Below are 18,437 nucleotides of genomic sequence, written 5' to 3' on the forward strand. Positions count from 1 at the left end.
GGCGTAGTGTTCAGTACATAGCAGATTCTCAGTGTGTGTTATATAGATGAATAAATCTCCACTGGCCCTTATATACAAAAGCCATAATTTTCTACTTCCAGGTGTGGTTACTTGTGGACATATCACACCTTCCCTGCTGGACTCTGAGTTCCTTAGAGGGAGGGATTCTATCTTGCTACTTATTAGGCACTTTGTAAACTTGATTGAGTGAATAAATGAACGGATGAATGAATCAAACCACTAAGATGTCCCTGTACACAGTTTGATAAAGAGTAAGGGCCCTGGAGGCAAACACACCTGGTTTAGAATTCTGGTTCTGCAAAATGGCTTAGTGTGCTGTGCGATTTTTGGAAGCTTCCAAACCTCTCTGAAACTCTAAATGAGGATCATTACAGTACTTACCTCATAGGGTTTTTGTGGGGATACGATTAAATTAATCATAAAAAGTGATTAGCTTAGCACCTGACAAATAATAATAGCTAGTATTAATTGAGCAGGTACTCAAGTAAGCTAGACTCTAGGCTTTTTTTTTTTTTTTTTTTTTTTAAAGTAGACTTCATGCCCAGTGCAGAGCCCAACACGGGGCTTGAACTCATGACCCTGAGATCAAGACCTGACCTGAGATCAAGAGTTGGTTGCTTAAACAACTGAGCCACCCAGGCACCCCTAGACTCTAGCCTTGGTATTTTTACCTTGTTTATCTTCACAATAATCCTGTGATGAAGGTGCTCCTGGTAGCCACATTTTGCAGATGAAGAAATTGAAGTTCAGGAGGGTTAAATTACTTTTTAAGCCTAATTCCTGCTTTGATACATTTTGTACCCAAGAATCCTAACCTGGCCTCTAGAAACACAAGAAATAAAAAGTGTTGGGGGCAATTCTGGTATTCTTGGCTTTCAGTCAAGGTCTCATCCAATGCACTGGGACTTTGGGGACATGGGGGAGTCCCAGAGCAGAGTTGGGACTTTGGGGACATGAAGGAGTCTCAGAGCAGGGGCTATTGTTTGAGGATCAGGGAACTCCAGAAATGGGGTGGGAGCAGGAAAAGGGGACTCTGAGCTTGCTGAGAAGGCTCTCTCCAGGGAGAAACCCAGGGGACCGACCTGGCTCTCACTATAAAGGTGACTAATCACTTCAGTCCCCTCTGGTAATTACAACCAGATGCTGCCGCTGGCAATGCTTCAGTCCCAACATGTTTAATTATTGGGACGCAGAGTCCCTTGGTCCCTCATGTCCTCCTACTTCCCCCACTCCTGTCAGCAATATTAATGTCAAACTCTAGGTAGAGGATGGGAGCCTTGGGAAGCCACTGGCATGGAAATAATCTGTACGGTCCCTTCTACCATGTAAAGCCTTTAACTTTTATATGTTTCCCCATCCATTATCTCATTGGCACTCCACAAAACATCATCTTAAAGTTGGCAGGCCAGAGTATTATCCCCATTTCACAGATGAGTAAGCAGTGAACTGAGTAATAATAATAATAATAATAATAATAATAATAATAATAATCTTTACCTTTTTTTTCAGGCACTTAGCAATTTTCAAAGTGGTTTCACATTCATTATACTATCTGAACCTCCCAGCATCTCTCAGAGCCAGTCTAGCACAGCACAATGGCTAACAGCATAGCCTCCAGGACCAGACAACTCAGTTTGTTGTCCTGCCTTTGCCTCTAACCAATTGTGTGACCTTGGGGGAACCTGGGTGGCTCAGTCAGTTAAGCATCTGACTTCAGCTCAGGTCATGATCTCACAGTTCATGAGTTCGAGCCCTGCATCAAGCTCTGTGCTGACAGCTTGGAGCCTGGAGCCTGCTTCAGATTCTACGTCTCCCTCTCTCTCTGCCTCTTTCCTGTTCGTGCTTTGTCTCTCCCTCTCTCAAAAATAAATAAACATTTTTTAAAAAATTTAAAATTGTGTCACCTTGGATATTCATTCATTTATGTACCTAATTATTCAGCAACTATATATTGGGTGCCTATCGTGTGGTGGGTCCCACACCTGAGCACTGAATATCTAGCAGTGGACAAGACAACCAAGTCTGTGCTTGCATTCTGGTGGAAGAGACAAATAAGCAAACAAACACATAATTTCAGAGAATTCTAAGTGCTGTGAAGAAAGATTAAGCAGGATTAAAGGAATGTTTATTTTAGATAGGAATATCTCTTTGAGGGGGATGAAGTTTGAGTAGAGATCTGGATGTAGTGAGAGAATGAGCCATGCAAAGGTCTGGGGGATGATCATTCCAGGCGGAAGGAACAGTGAATGCCAAGGTCCTGAGGCAGGAATGTGCTCCACAAATCTAGGAACCAAGAGAAGTTGGTGCTGCTGAAGCAGAGTGAACAAGGGGGAGAATGATAGGACATGAGGTCAGATCATGCCTGAACCACTTTGAGTATGCCCTTGCAAACCAGAGAAAAGGAAGTTAGATTTTATTTTTAGTGAGGTGAGAAACCCAGTGGAGAGTTTTATGAAGGAAAGATTGACATGTAACATGATTAAGAGCCAGGCTACCTACCTTCAATTTCTGGCTCCTCAATTCACCATCTGTGGAATCTTAGGCTAGTTTAATCTCTCCATCCCTCAGTTTCCTCCCATATAAAATGAGAATAATGTTAATATACCTACCTTATAGAGTTGTTATCAATTGTTGTAACTTCTCAGAACAGTGTCTCATGCTGGGGCGCCTGGGTGGCTCAGCTGGCTGGGCATCTGACTTTGGCTCTGGTCATGATCTCGCAGCTTGCGGGTTTGAGCCCCGTGATGGGCTGTGTGCTGACAGCTCAGAGCCTGGAGCATGCTTCGGATTCTGTGTCTCCCTCTCTCTCTGTTCCTCCCCCATTCATGCTCTGTCTCTGTCTTTCTCAGATATAAAGCTTAAAAAGTTAAAAAAAAAAAAAAAGAATAGTGTTTCATGCATAGTAAGTAGTACATAAATGTTACCTATCATCTATAGTTGTTTTTTTAAATTTTTTTTAACGTTTATTTATTTTTGAGACAGAGAGAGATAGAGCATGAATGGGGAGGGTCAGAGAGAGGGAGACACAGAATCTGAAACAGGCTCCAGGCTCTGAGCTGTCAGCACAGAGCCCGACGTGGGGCTCAAACTCACTGACCGCGAGATCATGACCTGAGCTGAAGTCGGCTGCTTAACCGACTGAGCCACCCAGGCGCCCCTATCATCTATACTTTTTTAAAAAATCACTTCTCGGGGCACCTGGCTAGCTGAGTCAGCAGAGCATGTGAGTCTTGATCTTGGGGTTGTGAGTTCAAGCCCCATAATGAGGAGAGCAATTACTTAAAAATAATCACTTCTCTGAATCTGTTTCTTTATGTCTAAAATTACGATAAAAATACCTTCTTTTAAGAACTAAATTATATTTACATACATATAAAGCACCTTTCTTTCAGTGACCAGCATACAGAAGTTCCAAAAATTATAGTTTGAAAAAAAGGATTCAGTTATTAATATGCTATCTTTGTTCACAAATGAGGACATCGAGTTTCAGAAAAGTTAAGTGACCAACAGTAGGTCACATAGTTAGAAATGATAGAGGCAGGACTCAACCCATACACATGACTCTGAATCCATAGCGCGTCCCACAATGAGGAAGGATTGATCTTTCCTGGTATCATCACTCTGCATATTAAGGATAGTTGGGAAGAGGGCCCAGAGCCCCTGACCCTCCCCCTGTGTTTCTTCTGATTTGTGGGGCCTACGCTGTTCCCATCTAGGGTGCCCAGAGAGCCCTCCCACTCCCAAGAACACAGCCACCTAATCCTTCCTCTAAATATCATTCTGGTTTTTTTTTTTTTCAACGTTTAGTTATTTTTGAGAGACAGAAGGAGACAGCACTAGCAAGGGAGGGGCAGAGAGAGAGGGGCAGAGAGAGAGGGACACACAGAATCTGAAGCAGGTCCCAGGCTCTGAGCTGTCAGCACAGAGCCCGACGCAGGGCCGAACTTACCAACTGTGAGATCATGACCTGAGCCGAAGTTGGATGCTCAACTGGGTGAGCCACCCAGGTGCTCTCTGTTTGTATTGTTCAGACTTCCCAAGAGCTGCCACTCCTAGGGGCTCTTCTGCAGTGAGCTCTCAATGGCTCCCCCACCTGATCTTCTCGGGAACTGCACCTTTCCATAGGGAGGGCCTAGGTCAATCCGTACCATTCCCTGAGATACTATAATCTGGAAACTGTGTGCAGGTGTATGTGTGTTTCTGTCCGTTCCAGGTGTGGGGCATGAGTAAAGTAACGATACATTTTTCACTTTTATTCTCTAAATTTTTTTTTTTAATATTTTTATTTTAAAAGTAACTTTGGGGCGCCTGAGTGACTCAGTCAGTTGAGTGCCAGACTTCTACTCAGGTCATGATCTCACAGTTCCAGCCCCTCTGTCAGGCTCTATGCTGACAGCTCAGAGCCTGAACCCTGCTTTGGATTCTGTGTCTCTCTCTGCCCCTCGCCTGCTTGTGCACGTGCTCTCTCTCCCTCAAAAATAAATAAAACTTAAAAAAATAAAAGTAATTTAAAAACCCTTTTAAAATTATACATATTAGCGAAATAATAGAAATTTATGATAAAAAAAATTCAAAGAGTACAAAAGAATACACAGAAAGGCCTAGTTCTTCCAGTCTTTCCCAGAAGCAAATGCTCTTATCAGTCTCCTGGATGACTTTCTATGCAATATTTTTAAAAACTTTTTATTGAAGTATGATATCCATACCGAATATTTTTTTTTATTTTTTTTAACGTTAATTTATTTTTGAGACAGAGAGAGACAGGCATGAACGGGGGAGGGTCAGAGAGAGGGAGACACAGAATCTGAAACAGGCTCCAGGCTCTGAGCTGTCAGCACAGAGTCCGACGCGGGGCTCGAACTCACGGACAGCGAGATCATGACCTGAGCCGAAGTCGGCCACTTAACCGACTGAGCCACCCAGGTGCCCCATACTGAATATATTTTAATTACAAAATAAAGTCATGCTCGTTGTAAAAAAAAAAAAAAAAATCAAACAATAGCAAAGCTTTTTAATTAAAAGAGCAAGTCCCCGGGGCGCCTGGGTGGCGCAGTCGGTTAAGCGTCCGACTTCAGCCAGGTCACGATCTCGCGGTCCGTGAGTTCGAGCCCCGCGTCAGGCTCTGGGCTGATGGCTCGGAGCCTGGAGCCTGTTTCCGATTCTGTGTCTCCCTCTCTCTCTGCCCCTCCCCCGTTCATGCTCTGTCTCTCTCTGTCCCAAAAATAAATAAAAAACGTCGAAAAAAAAAATTAAAAAAAAAAAAAAAAAAAAAAGAGCAAGTCCCCTCCACAGTGCTCCCTAGTGTCTCTCCCTAGAGGTCATCACTGTTAATATTTGGGACCTGAAAACCTTATTGTCATTCTTTTTTTTTTTTTCTTCTTATTGTCATTCTCGAACTCAGAAAGTTCAGATTCTTGCTAGACTTCTACTCCTCCCTCCCTTCATCTAATTTTATCTCTCATTTTGCATATAAAATCCTAATGGGTGAGTATTATTACCCTTATTTTGCACTTAGGGATTTGAGGCTCAGAGATGGGAGGTTGATTGCTTAAAGACATAAAGCAGGACCAGTTCAAACCCAGGCGAGTGTGTCTGCCTCCAAGCCTAATGCTCTTTTGACTATGTTCTTCCATCTGATTCCTGTTTGGAATATCTTATTTTATTATTTTATTTTATTTTATTTTATTTTATTTTATTTTATTTTATTTTATTTTATTTTATATAGAGAGAGAGCCAGGGAGAAGTCCAGAGGAAGAGAGAGAATCCCAAGCAAGCTCCATGCTCAGCACAGAACCCGATGTGGGGCTCAATCCCGTAACCCTAGGATCCTGACCTGAGCCGAAATCAAGAGTCAGATGCTCAACTGACTGAGCCACTCAGGCGCCCCTCCTGCCTGGAATCTTAGAGCTTAGTTGTTGTGTCACATGAGGCAGCAGATAAAGTCTCGGGTTAAAATATAACTAAGGGCTCGTTTTTTGAGGAAGGAGAGGACCTGGTCCTGTGGGAGCTGTCAACAAACATCCTTTGCTGCCCAAGTCCTGAATGGTGGTACAAAGATGCCACCCACTTCAAGAAATGTCAGGCTTGGATGAGTCAGTTACTTAGAGCTTGACTTTGTCAAGCTGAGGCAGGGTGGGGCCAGGGGGGAAAATATCCAGCAGATGAAAGGGACTGTATTATTATCTAATAATCCAGTCCAAGAAAATTCATACAATCCAACCAAGTGGTAGAATCAGCAAGAGGAGTGCCCAGAGAAAATCCCCACATTCCCCAAACATGCTATGCCCTTGCACACCATTCTGCTGTGCACATTGCTTGGAATGCCCTCCCTGCCTTTCTCTGCTCAGCAGATTTACCCTTCACAATCAGGTTGTAGTATCACCACCTCTATGAAGCCAGTAACTCCCTCTTTACAAGAGTTAGTGTGTTTGTGTGTGCAGTATGCATGTATTTGCCTGCCTCCCATGTGAGTCCGTGAACTGAAGCAGGGTCCATGTGTTTATTGTTCTTTGGGTCTCTTCCAGGGTCTGGCTCAGGATTTGGCACATAGTAGGTACTCAATCAATATTTGTTTAATGAGGAATGAATAGACTCAGATGGACAGGAGCAAGTTGCTCACAATCTACTTCAAGATACTATATTCTTTTTGTGTCTCTAGCTCTGCTTCAGACTGTTAGCTTGTAGTGAGAAAGAGGGGAATGGTCAGGATTTTTCCTCAGTTTTTTCCCCTCCTTGCTTCCGTCACTCAAGGTGTTGATATGGAGTGGGAAAAGTCTTCTTTGAACTAGTAATGTCATTGGCTTTATGCTTTCTGGGTCTGGCAGATGTTTATAGCTGTTCCTTTCCATCATCAAAGCTTCATGGGATACTTTTCCAGGCTCTTTAGGGGTTCCCTGCTGGGCCCCTCTCCTGAATTTCCCTTAGCAAAGGCTTCTCTATTGCCAGTGGTCATTTGTCTTCTGACTTCTGGGGTCTCTTTACCCCTCTAGGAGGCCCTACTGAACAGGACCCAGGACAGGCCTAGGCAGGCTTTCTCTTACTGAGCCCACATCTGGCCTACAGAAAACATTTCTTGACAAATTCTGGGAGAGCATGCCAATCCCAACACAGCAGCACTCTCCTTAGCCTGCTACCAAAGCAGTTATCAGGCTTGTCCCTTGTTGCTAGATTTCCCAGGCAGGAGGTAGATCCAGTCACTATGTTCTCTAACCGCAATGGGGACGGATTTGGTACCTCAAACCCTCTGGAAGTCCCCTCTTCCAGTCACCTGGCTTGAGCCATTAAATCTTCTCCAAGAAGGGTGGAGACTCACAGCCAGAAATAGCTCCACAAAAATTTTCTATCCTCCACTCTCTTGACCCCATAGATAAGGGATTTAAGAACTTTAAAATAGATTTTAGGTCATTAGAAAAAAATACATATGGTGTTTTATCACCTCCCTTTGAAATTTCACATATATAATTTTAAAAAGAAAAAAAAGTCAGTCACTCCAGGCAGCCTCTTGGCATGGGGGGGTGGGAGGGGAGGAAATATCTATAAATAATGAACAAGGCTGGGGTGCAGGATCCATATGATAGCCCTGGGAGAGGGTTAGGATATAAAGCATGTTCCCAGAGATGGAATTTGGAGCATAGAGGAAGAAGCCTGGAGGGGACTCATGTTGGTTTTCTTCCCACCAATCTACTGTCTTTCCCTCCAATCCAGCCTCCTTTGAGAACTTCTTCCCACTCTGGTTCATCAGACAGATTTGAACATGGCCAGACTCTAATTGTGTCTGGATTAAGTCTTTTCTCAGAGGGCACTTGGGCCTCAAGCAATTCAAGTGACGTGTATGATTACTAGTTTGTTTGTCCCAAAAGTTCCTGGCACTTTGAAGAGCACTTGAAGGCTGATGTACTTTCAAAGTCTAGAGAACAGACTCTAGGGGATAATGTTACTCACGTTCACACATCAGTTAACTCTACGTTCTGCTCTGGCCCACACAAAATACCCAGTTGTACTACTTTTTTTTTTTTAATGTTTATTTATTTTTGAGAGAGAGGAAGAGACAAAGCGCAAGCAGGGGAGGGGCAGAGAGAGAGGGAGACACAGAATCTGAAGCAGGCTCCAGGCTCCTAGCTGTTAGCACAGAGCCCGACGCTGGGCTCGAACCCACAGACCACGAGATCATGACCTGAGCTGGAGCTGGATGCTTAACCAACTGATTTACCCAAGTGCCCCCCAGTTGTACTACTTTATGTTTTAACACAATTTCCAATGTATTCTGTTAATACATTGTATTAATATCCAATATGAGTACATAATAGATGTTCAGTAAATGTTTGCAGGGTGAATGAATAAACAAACGAGGGAAAGAGTGAACAAATCTCCTTTACAAAGATTGAAGATCTGTTTGGTGTTAATGCCCGTCTACTCTTTACCCTTCGTAGGTAGTCTGAAAGCTATATTTACTTCTCATGGTCTTAAAACATATTGTGTAGTTTTCTGATGGATTCTATGCTATTAACCTTCATAACACTAACGCTGACTTGATTCATTCATTGAATGGATGCTTATTTAGCACCTACAATGTATCAGGCTCTGTGCTAAATGCTGGGAATAAGTCAGATATAGTCTCCTGTCCTCATGAAACTTAAGTTTTAGAGGGGGAGAAAGATAATAAGTAAACAAAAAATGTTAGTAAGTGGAAAATACTATGAAAGAGGGTACTATGATAGAAAATGATAGGATATTATTTTAATTTTTTTTATATTTATTTTTGAGACAGAGAGAAAGCATGAGTCAGGGAAGGGCAGAGGGAGGAGACAGGATTTGAAGCAGGCTCCACGCTGACAGCAGAGAGCCCAATGTGGGTGGGGCTCAAACTCACAAACTGCGAGATCATGACCTGAGTTGAAGTCAGATGCTTAGCCAACTGAGCCACCCAGGAGCCCTGATAGGATATTATTTTAGATAGCATGGTCAGGGAAGACCTACCTGAGGAAGTATCATTTAGCTGAGGACTGAAGGAGGGGAAAGTATCAGTTAAGCCTAGAGCTAGGGGAAAACAGTCTAAGTAGAAGGCCTAGTATATGCAAAGGCCCTGAGGCAAAGAAATTGTTTCTTTTCTCTTTATTCCAAATATGGTTGTATTGAACATTCTTGCACAGTACTTGTTGCAGGAGTATTTCCCTGGGGGTGGATTCCCACACCACTGATTCTTTGCATCTTTTTCTCTGTCCAGTGTCTGTGATGTTTCTTCCTTTCTCCCTAATTTGCCTTTCACTTTGGGGTCCTCTTCTCCCCCATTTACTTTCTCTTTTTCTCAAAGTAACCATTAAGAACTTTTTGTTGTTGTTCTTGTAGGAGAAAAGAAACAATATAGCTCTTATCAAAGTGTTCCCTTCTCAGGTTCCTTTGGCTGCAGATTGTCTGTTTCACTCCAACTGTCCATTCATCGATCCATCTATTCACCCAGTACTTACTGAGGACCTATTTTTGTAGGCCTTGTGATGGGTGCTAGAAATACACAGTCTTATGCAATGCTTCTCAATCACCTAAGGTATTTGCCAAAATGCAGATTCCTGGGCTCCACTCTTGGTTTACTCACTCCCTATGGGTGGAACCTAAGACTTTGCATTTTAAGAATTTCCTTTTTTTGAGAGAGAGAGAGAGAGAGAGAGAGCACAGAGGGAGAGGGAGAGAATTTCAAGCAGGCTCCATGCCCAGCAAAAAACTCTCATCTCACCACCTTGAGATCACGACCTGAGCCAAAATCAAGAGTCTGACGTCCAACAACTGAGCCACTCAGGCGCCCCTGTTTTTGTTTTGCTTTTTAATCCCAACTAAATATTTAGAACCACTGAGTGGAAAAGAGGCAGGTAAATTAAATTTATAACTCTAAGAAAACGTTTTGGTTGATAATGCATTGATAATTTGAGCACAAAATGCTATGGGAATAACACTTGGGCCATAGAGGTAAGAAAGAGTCCTCTAGAGGAAGTCAGGCTTACACAGAAAATTAGACCAACTGAGGTTGTCCGAATGGATATAAGACATTCAGGCAGAGATCACCTTGTGCAAAGACGTGAGTGAACACAGTGCTGCGTGTTCAAACGACACTAAATTGTGTTGCCTGAGTCGGCTTGGAACTACGAGGTCTGAATACGAGAAACCCCGTAACTCTTCACCCTACAGGTTTTATCCAGATCCAGAGGCCGGTTCCCTCTTTACTCGTTAATTGCATTCGGATTTGTGGGTGGAGCAGTGAGCAGACGCACGTAGAACTAAGCCCCATACACATGCGCAATGTGTAACCCCGAAGCCAAAAGGGGGATTTTTGAGGGCAAGATTTTTCTGTTACCAAGACTTCCCTTGCTCGAATCTAGCAACCCTGGCTGTCCTCATTTCTGCCCAGGGAATCTTACACCTCTTAATGTAATCCCGCCTTTCCATCTGGGCCACTCCAGTAAATCGGGTGCCAGTACTCAACATGGCGGCAGGCGCCGAGGTGGCGCAATCCGCTTAGGGGCACGCTACTTGGCGTGGGGGGTGGGGGGAGGGCTCTGCCAGGGCGGGAGTCTGGGGGGCGGGGTCTGGGCCTGGGCCCGGTGCCGGGCCCCCGCCCCCCGCCGGGCCCTAGTGGCTGCATCTCCCGCTCCGGCGCTGAGGATCACGCTGGAAATCGCGGGAGCCGAGCGTGGTGAGGTGGGGCCTCAAGGGCAGGCGGGAGGTGCCTGGGTTAACGGTCTGAGGCCCAGAGACCGGCCAGCCTCGGGCGCCTTAGGGAATCCCGTTGGAGCAGCGGCCTCCCGTTTCGGGAGGAACCCGAGGCCCAGAGGGGGGCTGGGACCGGTCCCAGGGATTCGGGCCCCTTGCCTCCGCATCCGGCTGCGGCCACCACTCGGGGCTCCAATCCGTGCAGAAAAGGATCTTCCCGATCCTCGTGTCCAATAACTGACGAGCCCGCTGCGCTCTGCTGCGCGTCTTGTTCCCAGTTCCCAGAATTTTGCTGCTCCCTCTGCCCTTGGGGATTTGCACGTGATTTGTCCCAAAGCCCAGTCCCACTCCCGCCCTACTCCGGAACTTTGGTTCTCCGCGACCCAACTCAAGTATCACTTCCTTGGAAACCATTCCCAACCGCTTTCTGCAGGCAATGTTAATCTCACTGCTTGGTTTTTGCACTCGTTGCACGGAGTTAGTTTTCCTGCCCTTCTTTCCACACGTGCACTTGGGCGTTTATGCCTTGCCTTTTTCATCCCTATATTCCAGAGTCTAGTGCTTGATGATAGTAATACTAATATTTTGCTAAATAGTCATAAGTGTCAAGTGCTACTAAATGCATTACATGTGAAGGCCCATTTAATCCTCAGCAATTTCATGAAGTGGATTCTGTATCTTCACATTTTATGCATGTGGAAACTGAGGCATTCGTAGATCATTTTGCGTAGTTTCACAGCTAATAAGTGAGTGGGGCTGGGAAATGAATTCTAGGCTGTCTGTCCCTAGAGCATGTGATGATTTCACTAGATTGCCTTTGGGTTTGATAAATGTCTGTTGAATTGGTCTTTACATTAACCCCGTGAGTTGTGGAGGCCATCATTATGATGCACATTTGACTGAGAAGGCTTGGAAAGGAGAATTGATATTCCCAAATGTACAGAGTGAGTTCATGACAAAACCAGGGGTAGAACCTACTGCCAGCACTCTGTTCCTTCACACTCTACCTTTCTTTGCCCCAGAGCTGCAGACCTAGGACTCATCATTTCACACCCTTTAGGAGGTGCCCCTCACAGAACTGTGATTTACTATTTCATTATTTGGGAGGCAGCTTAATGTAATGGAGAGGGCCAAGAGTTTGGAAGCAGATTGGGGTTTCATGCTTGTCTGCTACCGATCAGTTATATCCCTTCCATTTTTTGAGCCTAGTTTTCTCGTCTGCAAAATGAAGACAATATCTTATCTCAAAGGGTTTTTTTTTTAAGTTTATTTATTTTGAGAGAGTGTGAGACAGAGCACGTGAGTGGGGGAGGGGCAGAGAGGAGAGAGAGAATCCCAAGCAGGTCTGTCTGCGCTGTCAGCGCAGAGCCCAGTGCGGGGCTCCAACTCACGAACTTCAAGATCACGACCTGAAACCAAGAGTCGAACACTTAACTGACTGAGCCACCCAGGTGCCCCTTATCTCAAAGGTTTTTTTGTGAAGATTGCAAATAATTGTTTTGAGAGAGTAAAGTGCTATATGATCAGTTTTTTACCTTTTAGAAGGTTATAGAGCTGTCAGCGTTTTGTAAGACCATTGGTAATATGGGTCGTGTTACCTAATGCTCTCATATTCTTTCATTCATTCAGCCAAATAGTTAATGAGTACCTGCTGTATACCAAGCACTGTTTTAGGAGCTGGGTATATAATGGTCAATAAAACTGTTCTTGCACTTGGGAAATTTATATTCTGATAAGTATATTACATGTAATAATCAGATAAGGACAGATAACACATGATAAGGTAAATAGAAATACCAGTGTGTGTGGAGGAGTGGTGGCATTTTATATAGGGTTAAGGAACAATTTTAACTGAGACAGTGACACTTGAACAGAGGCCTGAAGGTGGTAAGGGTGAGCAAGCGAATCAAGAAGATACCTGGAGGAAGAGGCCAGGGGTGGGTGGGTGGCTTGGTGTGTTCCAATAAGAGAAGCAAGGAGGGCTGTGTGGCTGGAGAGGAGTAGGAAATGGAATTAAAATGATTAGAGGCTGGGATCAAATAATTAGGAGCCTGGAGGCCATGATGATGATTTTGGTTTTTACTCTGAGGAGCCACTGGAGGGTTCTGAGTTGCATAATCTGTCACTGTTTTGAAAGGATCACTCAGATTACTCTGTTGAGAAGAAACAAATTCTAGAAGCAAGGGTGAAAGCATTGCTACCGTCTAGGAAGCTTTTGCAGTAATCCAGATGTATTAATTCTCTGTCTCTGGGCAAGGAATCACTCCCAAATTTAGCAGCTTGAAATAGCAATTGTTATCTCATTCAGTTGTGGATTAGAAATGTAGGAGCAATTTAGCAGGGTGTTTTTGGTTTCCAATCTCCCAGGAGACTGCAGTCAGGCTGATGGCTGCACTGCTCCCAGGATGGTTCCTTACTGCTGCTGGGCCTTCTCACAGGGCTGCCTGAGTGTCCTCAGGACATAGGGGAGAGAGTGAAAGAGAGGTCGTAGTGCCTTTTATGACCTTGTCTTGGCAGCCATTTCTACTTTATTCAGCTTCATTAACTTTATTGCGGTTCATACTCAAGAGGAGAGAATTAGGCTCCACCTCCTGAAAGAAGGTGAGTCAAAGAATTGGTGGGCATACCTTATTCCACCCCACTCGGGCTTCGCCCGGGATCGTGGTGGTTAGGGGTTGAAATGTGATAGGATCTAGTAGAGCCAACAGGGTTTGCCGATAGATTGGTTGCAGGGTGTGGGAGAATGGAATAAGTATGACTTTAGGCTTTTGGTTTGAGCATTCAGAATGATGGCATTGCGATGAACTGAAATGGGAAAGATTGGAGGAGCAGAAGTTCACTTTTGGACAAGTTAGCTTTGAGGTGCCTTTTAGACACCGATGTGGAGAGGTTATAAGTGTTTGGACTTAGTCTGAGAGTGTGAAATCCCAGAGGGAAGTGTGGGCTGGAGACGTAACATGGCGAGTCATGCGTGTCTAGGTGCTATTTTACGTTATGAAACTGGATGAGGGTGCCTAGGAAATGAATGTAAATGGAGACGAGGCCTGAAGCCTGATCCCTGGGACCTCCAACCTTCAGATGTTGGGGAGATGAGAAGCCAACAAAGGAGAAAAAAGGAGAGGCCAGAGAGGTGAGGAGGAGAACAGAAAGGGGCCCCACATAGGAGATTTATGTAAGGGGGCCACATGCTAAATTTTTTTGTGTGGAATAAGAAACAGATCATTTCTGCAGACAAATGTATATAGTTTCTTCACTCAGAAAGTAGACTGTTTGTGCTCTTAAGTGGTTTTCCTTTTTTGCTTTAAGTGACAAATTCTATTTAATAAGACCAGTCCCCATCATAGTCCTTGCAGTATGTACACTTCCAAGTCTAGGTGGTAATGCTTCTGTTTGAATCTTTATTTAGGGGCACCTGGTTGGCTCAGTAGGTTAAGCATCCTCCTTTGGCCCAGGTCATGATCTTGCAGTCCATGGGTTCGAACCCCGTTCATGGGTTCGAGCCCCACATGGAGCTGTCTGCTGTCAGCACAGAGCCTGCTTTGGATCCTCTGTCCCCCTCTCTCTCTGCCCCTCCCCTGCTTGCTCTCTCTTTCTCTCTCAAAAAAAAAATAAACATTAAAATAAAAAGATTTTTGAAACTTTATTTAAATACTGCTTTTGGAGTATTTCGAATGAGGGGAACTAAATACATAATGTAGATCACTCTTCTGTCACTCTCCACCTTAGGTTCAGAGGTCACTGCCCTTCCATTCTGGTTCCTAGTAAGAGGAGGAAGTCAGCCTTGCTCATGTCTGTATCACTGGGGCAGACTGCTAGGAACTGAGCTGAAATTCATGAGCATTTATGAGATACATTAATGCATGAAAGAAGTGGGTCTTTTTCCTTTTCCTGCAGAAATGACTGTCTATTCAGTGCTTTACAATTTCCAAAGCACACTGACATCCATTATCTTATGTGAATGTAATTCAGTCTGTCACCATTTGCCAACTACTGACCTTTTCCTTTTCTGGGGGACACTGAAACCCACCTTTCTTTTGACACTGCTAGTTTCTTCTCTGACAGATCTTTCCTCTGTTCCCTCCCTCTTTTTATTCTAGTTTTAATGAATTTCAGTTTTATGGGGATTTTTTATTTTTTGGTTTTAATCATAAAACACTTCAAATCATTTTTAAAATAAACTTTTTTAGAACAATTTTAGATTTATAGAAAAATTGCACAATACAGAGAGTTCCCATATACTTTGCATTCCATTTCCCCTATTAGTAATGTCTTACATTCATGTGGTCTATTTGCTACAATTCCAAATCATTTTTTGAGATAAATGGGGCATATAAATAAAATGAACAAAATGAAGTTACTGCCTTTCTGGAGGCCTCAGTTTCCTTATCTGTAAAATGAGAGGAGGGTTGGACTAAATTTTTAAATAGCTCTAAAGATTTTTAATTATCTGCTAAAGTAAAATAATCATATAATTCTGATATAATCCCGCTCCTTTTTAAAATTATTTTTTACAGAGAGAGAGCGAGTAGGGGAGAGGGGCAGGGGGAGAGACATGGAGAATCCCAAGCAGGCTCCACACTCAGCACAGAGCTTGACATGGGGCTCGATCTCAGGATCCTGGGATCATGACCTGAGCTGAAATCAAGTCAGATGCTCCACTGACTGAGCTGCCCAGATGCCCCTAGTTCCACTTCTTTACTGAAGTATCACTATCACCTTCCCAAATAATGTGTATGTGTTAACAGCAGCCTTAGCCTTAGCCTTATCCTAAGAGATGGTTTAGTAGGAGAATTCTGGGGAGTGTAGCAGAGCTGCTTATAGAGATAGTAGGTTGAACTATACGACATTACCATTTTTATAGGTTAAAAAATGGACACCAAACATTGGGGGGTAGGGGTTCCCAGGAGGGAGGGGAGCCCTTGGGGCCTTTGAGACTCCTACTTCATGCAAAAGCCCAGCCCAGCCCTCACACTATTAGGGGAGAAAAGGCTCATCAGGTCCCGTGGAGCAGTTCAGAGCTACTCTTGCTGGCACTGTTGGCCCCAAGAGTGGTTTCCTGGCAGGTTTTTGCCTCCAACTAGCACAGAGAGACTGAGACAGCATTTCACAGAGCCACGGTGAGCTGGTTGACACAGCCCTGGTATAAAGGAAAGGCAGAAAGAGAGGATGTTTGGAGTGTGAGGGAAGACTGTATTCACCCGGGTTCTAGGTTAGGAGAGGCAGCCTGGGGTATTGGTGCCACTCTATTCTTCCTGCTTTGTGCACTTTCCTTACTGTCTACTACAGGCTTTGCAAACTCTGCTATCTTCTGTTGCCCAGGAGGTGATGTGAATTAGGAAACTGAGTTTTCCGCTGTAACTCTGTTATAAAAAAAACAACAGCACGGGGGCATCTGGGTGGCTCAGTCAGTTAAGCGTCCTACTCTTGGTTTTGGCTCAGGTCATGATCTCACGGTTCGTGAGATCAAGTCCCTGTGCTGACAGGGAGAGATTCTCTCTCTTCCTCTCTCTCTGCCTCTCTCTCTCAAAATAAATAAACATTAAAAAAAAAAAAAAGAAAGAAAAACAACAGCACAAGTGCAAGGATAAATGGCAATTAGAATCTGCTATCAGTGTGAGGAAGAGGATAGGCTGGGGAGCGGGGTGGAGACTGGTGAGCTGGAAAACAATATGCCTTGTCTCAGGGAGTAGATACTTATTTATTTATTTATTTATTTATTTATTTATTTATTTATTTATGAGAGACAAGAGCGTGAGTGGGGGAGGGCAGAGAAAGAGGGAGACACAGGATCCAAAGCAGGCTCCAGGCTCTGAGCTGTCAGCACAGAGCCCGATGCAGGGCTCGAACTCTTGAACTGTGAGATCATGACCTGAGCTGAAGTCGGATTTTTAACCAACTGAGCCACTCAGGTGCCCCAGACACTCTTCACTGCAGCTGGTTGTTGCCTTATAGGAATGTGAGTCCTGGGTCACTAGATATTCTGATTTTCCAAAGGAGCCAGAGGTAAGAATTTTTAAAAATAACTTAAATTATTATTATTTTTTATTTGAGAGAGAGAGCAGGGGAGGCAACAGGCAAAGGGGAGAGAGAGAGAGAGAAAGAAAATCCTAAGCAGGTTCCATGTCCAGCAAGGAGCCTGATGCAGGTCTTGATCCCACAACCTTGGGATCATGACCTGAGCCAAAATTAAAAGTCAGACACTCAACCGACTGAGCCACCCAGGCACCCCTAGAAATAAGATTTTTTATATGTGTTCTCCCAATGGTAAATGTTGATACCTAATTTTAACTCTTAAAAGCATGATATAGGCCACATAATGGTTGAAAAGAACCAGCAGGCCACATTTGTAACCTCTGCTAAGGGTTTAGATCTGCCTGGAGTGAGGCCCACATGCATTTCTTCAACCTACTAATGACCAAAATGAATTAGACAGCTTCTGCTTTTAAGGAATTCACAGATTAGTAGAGAAGATAGATAATAATGATAAAATGTAATATAGACATTAGACTCTCTCTCTGTATTATATATAGTTATATACAAATGTCTTCTGTATAACAGTGTCATATATGTGCAAGTACATATATACATATATTTATGTATATATAGCTATAAAAGTGATTAACTCTTCCTGTGTACATCTGGCCTGACATGATAAGAGGTGGCATTTGAGCCAGGATGTAGATCAACAGTTTGGTGCATGAAAGGGATTTGGGGCCCCTGAAATTCCCACTGTATATGCAAATGTTAGATTTCCATTTGCTGTATATACTACTTTCTTCAGATGTTTACACTGATGGTCTGCTGGCTAGACCAAGAGGGCAGCTCTAATATTCCGTTTTCTTGATAGGTAATTGGAAAATCAGATATTCCTTAACCCTTCTGGTGGGTGTCTCATGTCTCAGGGTTAATAAAACGAGAACTCTAACCCACCCGCCTCCTCCCACGTTATCATGTGCTTTAGAGGCCTCAGAAACTCAGAGGTCACATAGCTGGGAGCCCTAATTTTTGGATGAGGAGACTGGAAGGAAAGTAGTATGTCCAAGGTCACTGAGCCCATTAGAGGCAGAGCTTAATCCCAAACTCTTCCTGACCACTGTGCCTCTCTCTCTCCTGAATATCTCTCAAGGTCACTGGTTAGGCTGGTCCCCCTCCCTCTCAGCCAGTCTCCCCTCCTCCCCCACAGGTGGCCCATTGCCCTGTTTGGCCCAGCTCCTGGTGGGTGAGGAGGGTTTGCTATCCTACTGAGGCTGATTTTCCCTCCCTCTCTTAATGGATCCCCTGTCTGAAATGCCTGCTACTCCATTTCTTTGTCAGAGAGTCAGGCTGCTTGTATTCAAATCCCTAATCAACCAAATGCCAACTGTATGAACTTGGACAAATTGTTTAAGCTTTCTAATTTTTTAACTGAAGCTTAACCTTGTAAGCCTCAATTTTATCATCCATGTACAAAGAGTTATGACATGATCTACCCTGAAGTGTAATAGAAAGGTTTTGAGATTCTCATGGTGACAAAAATGACATAGTATGTGTAAAGCACTTAACAGTGTGACTGACCTGCAGACATACTTAACATGTATTAACTATGATGATGTTGAGTCCCATAGCTCACAGACCCCCAGAATGGGTTAAATGCCCTTCCACTGTTTTCCCATACTATCCTATAATGTCTCTGTTATTATTACACACACTACGTTGTGTCATGATTGTGTCTTTCTCCC

General features: G+C 43.9%; 1 protein-coding gene across 4 annotated transcripts in view; it reads left to right on the plus strand.

Annotated features, from left to right (window-relative positions):
• Positions 1-10,573: 10,573 nt before the first annotated feature.
• CEP250 (centrosomal protein 250) overlaps positions 10,574-18,437 on the plus strand; it is a 51,219-nt gene continuing 43,355 nt past the window's right edge. For 3 of the 4 annotated variants that reach the window (XM_081795335.1, XM_081795337.1, XM_060616513.3), the window contains exon 1: positions 10,574-10,707. The gene's annotated coding sequence lies outside the window, so the exon portion shown is untranslated. The remainder of the gene's footprint in view (positions 10,708-18,437) is intronic. The other variant, XM_081795336.1, reaches the window with a different exon arrangement.

Source organism: Panthera onca, chromosome A3 (genome assembly GCF_046562875.1).
Source record: "Panthera onca isolate mPanOnc1 chromosome A3, mPanOnc1 haplotype 2, whole genome shotgun sequence".
Classification (NCBI taxonomy): Eukaryota; Metazoa; Chordata; class Mammalia; order Carnivora; family Felidae; genus Panthera; species Panthera onca.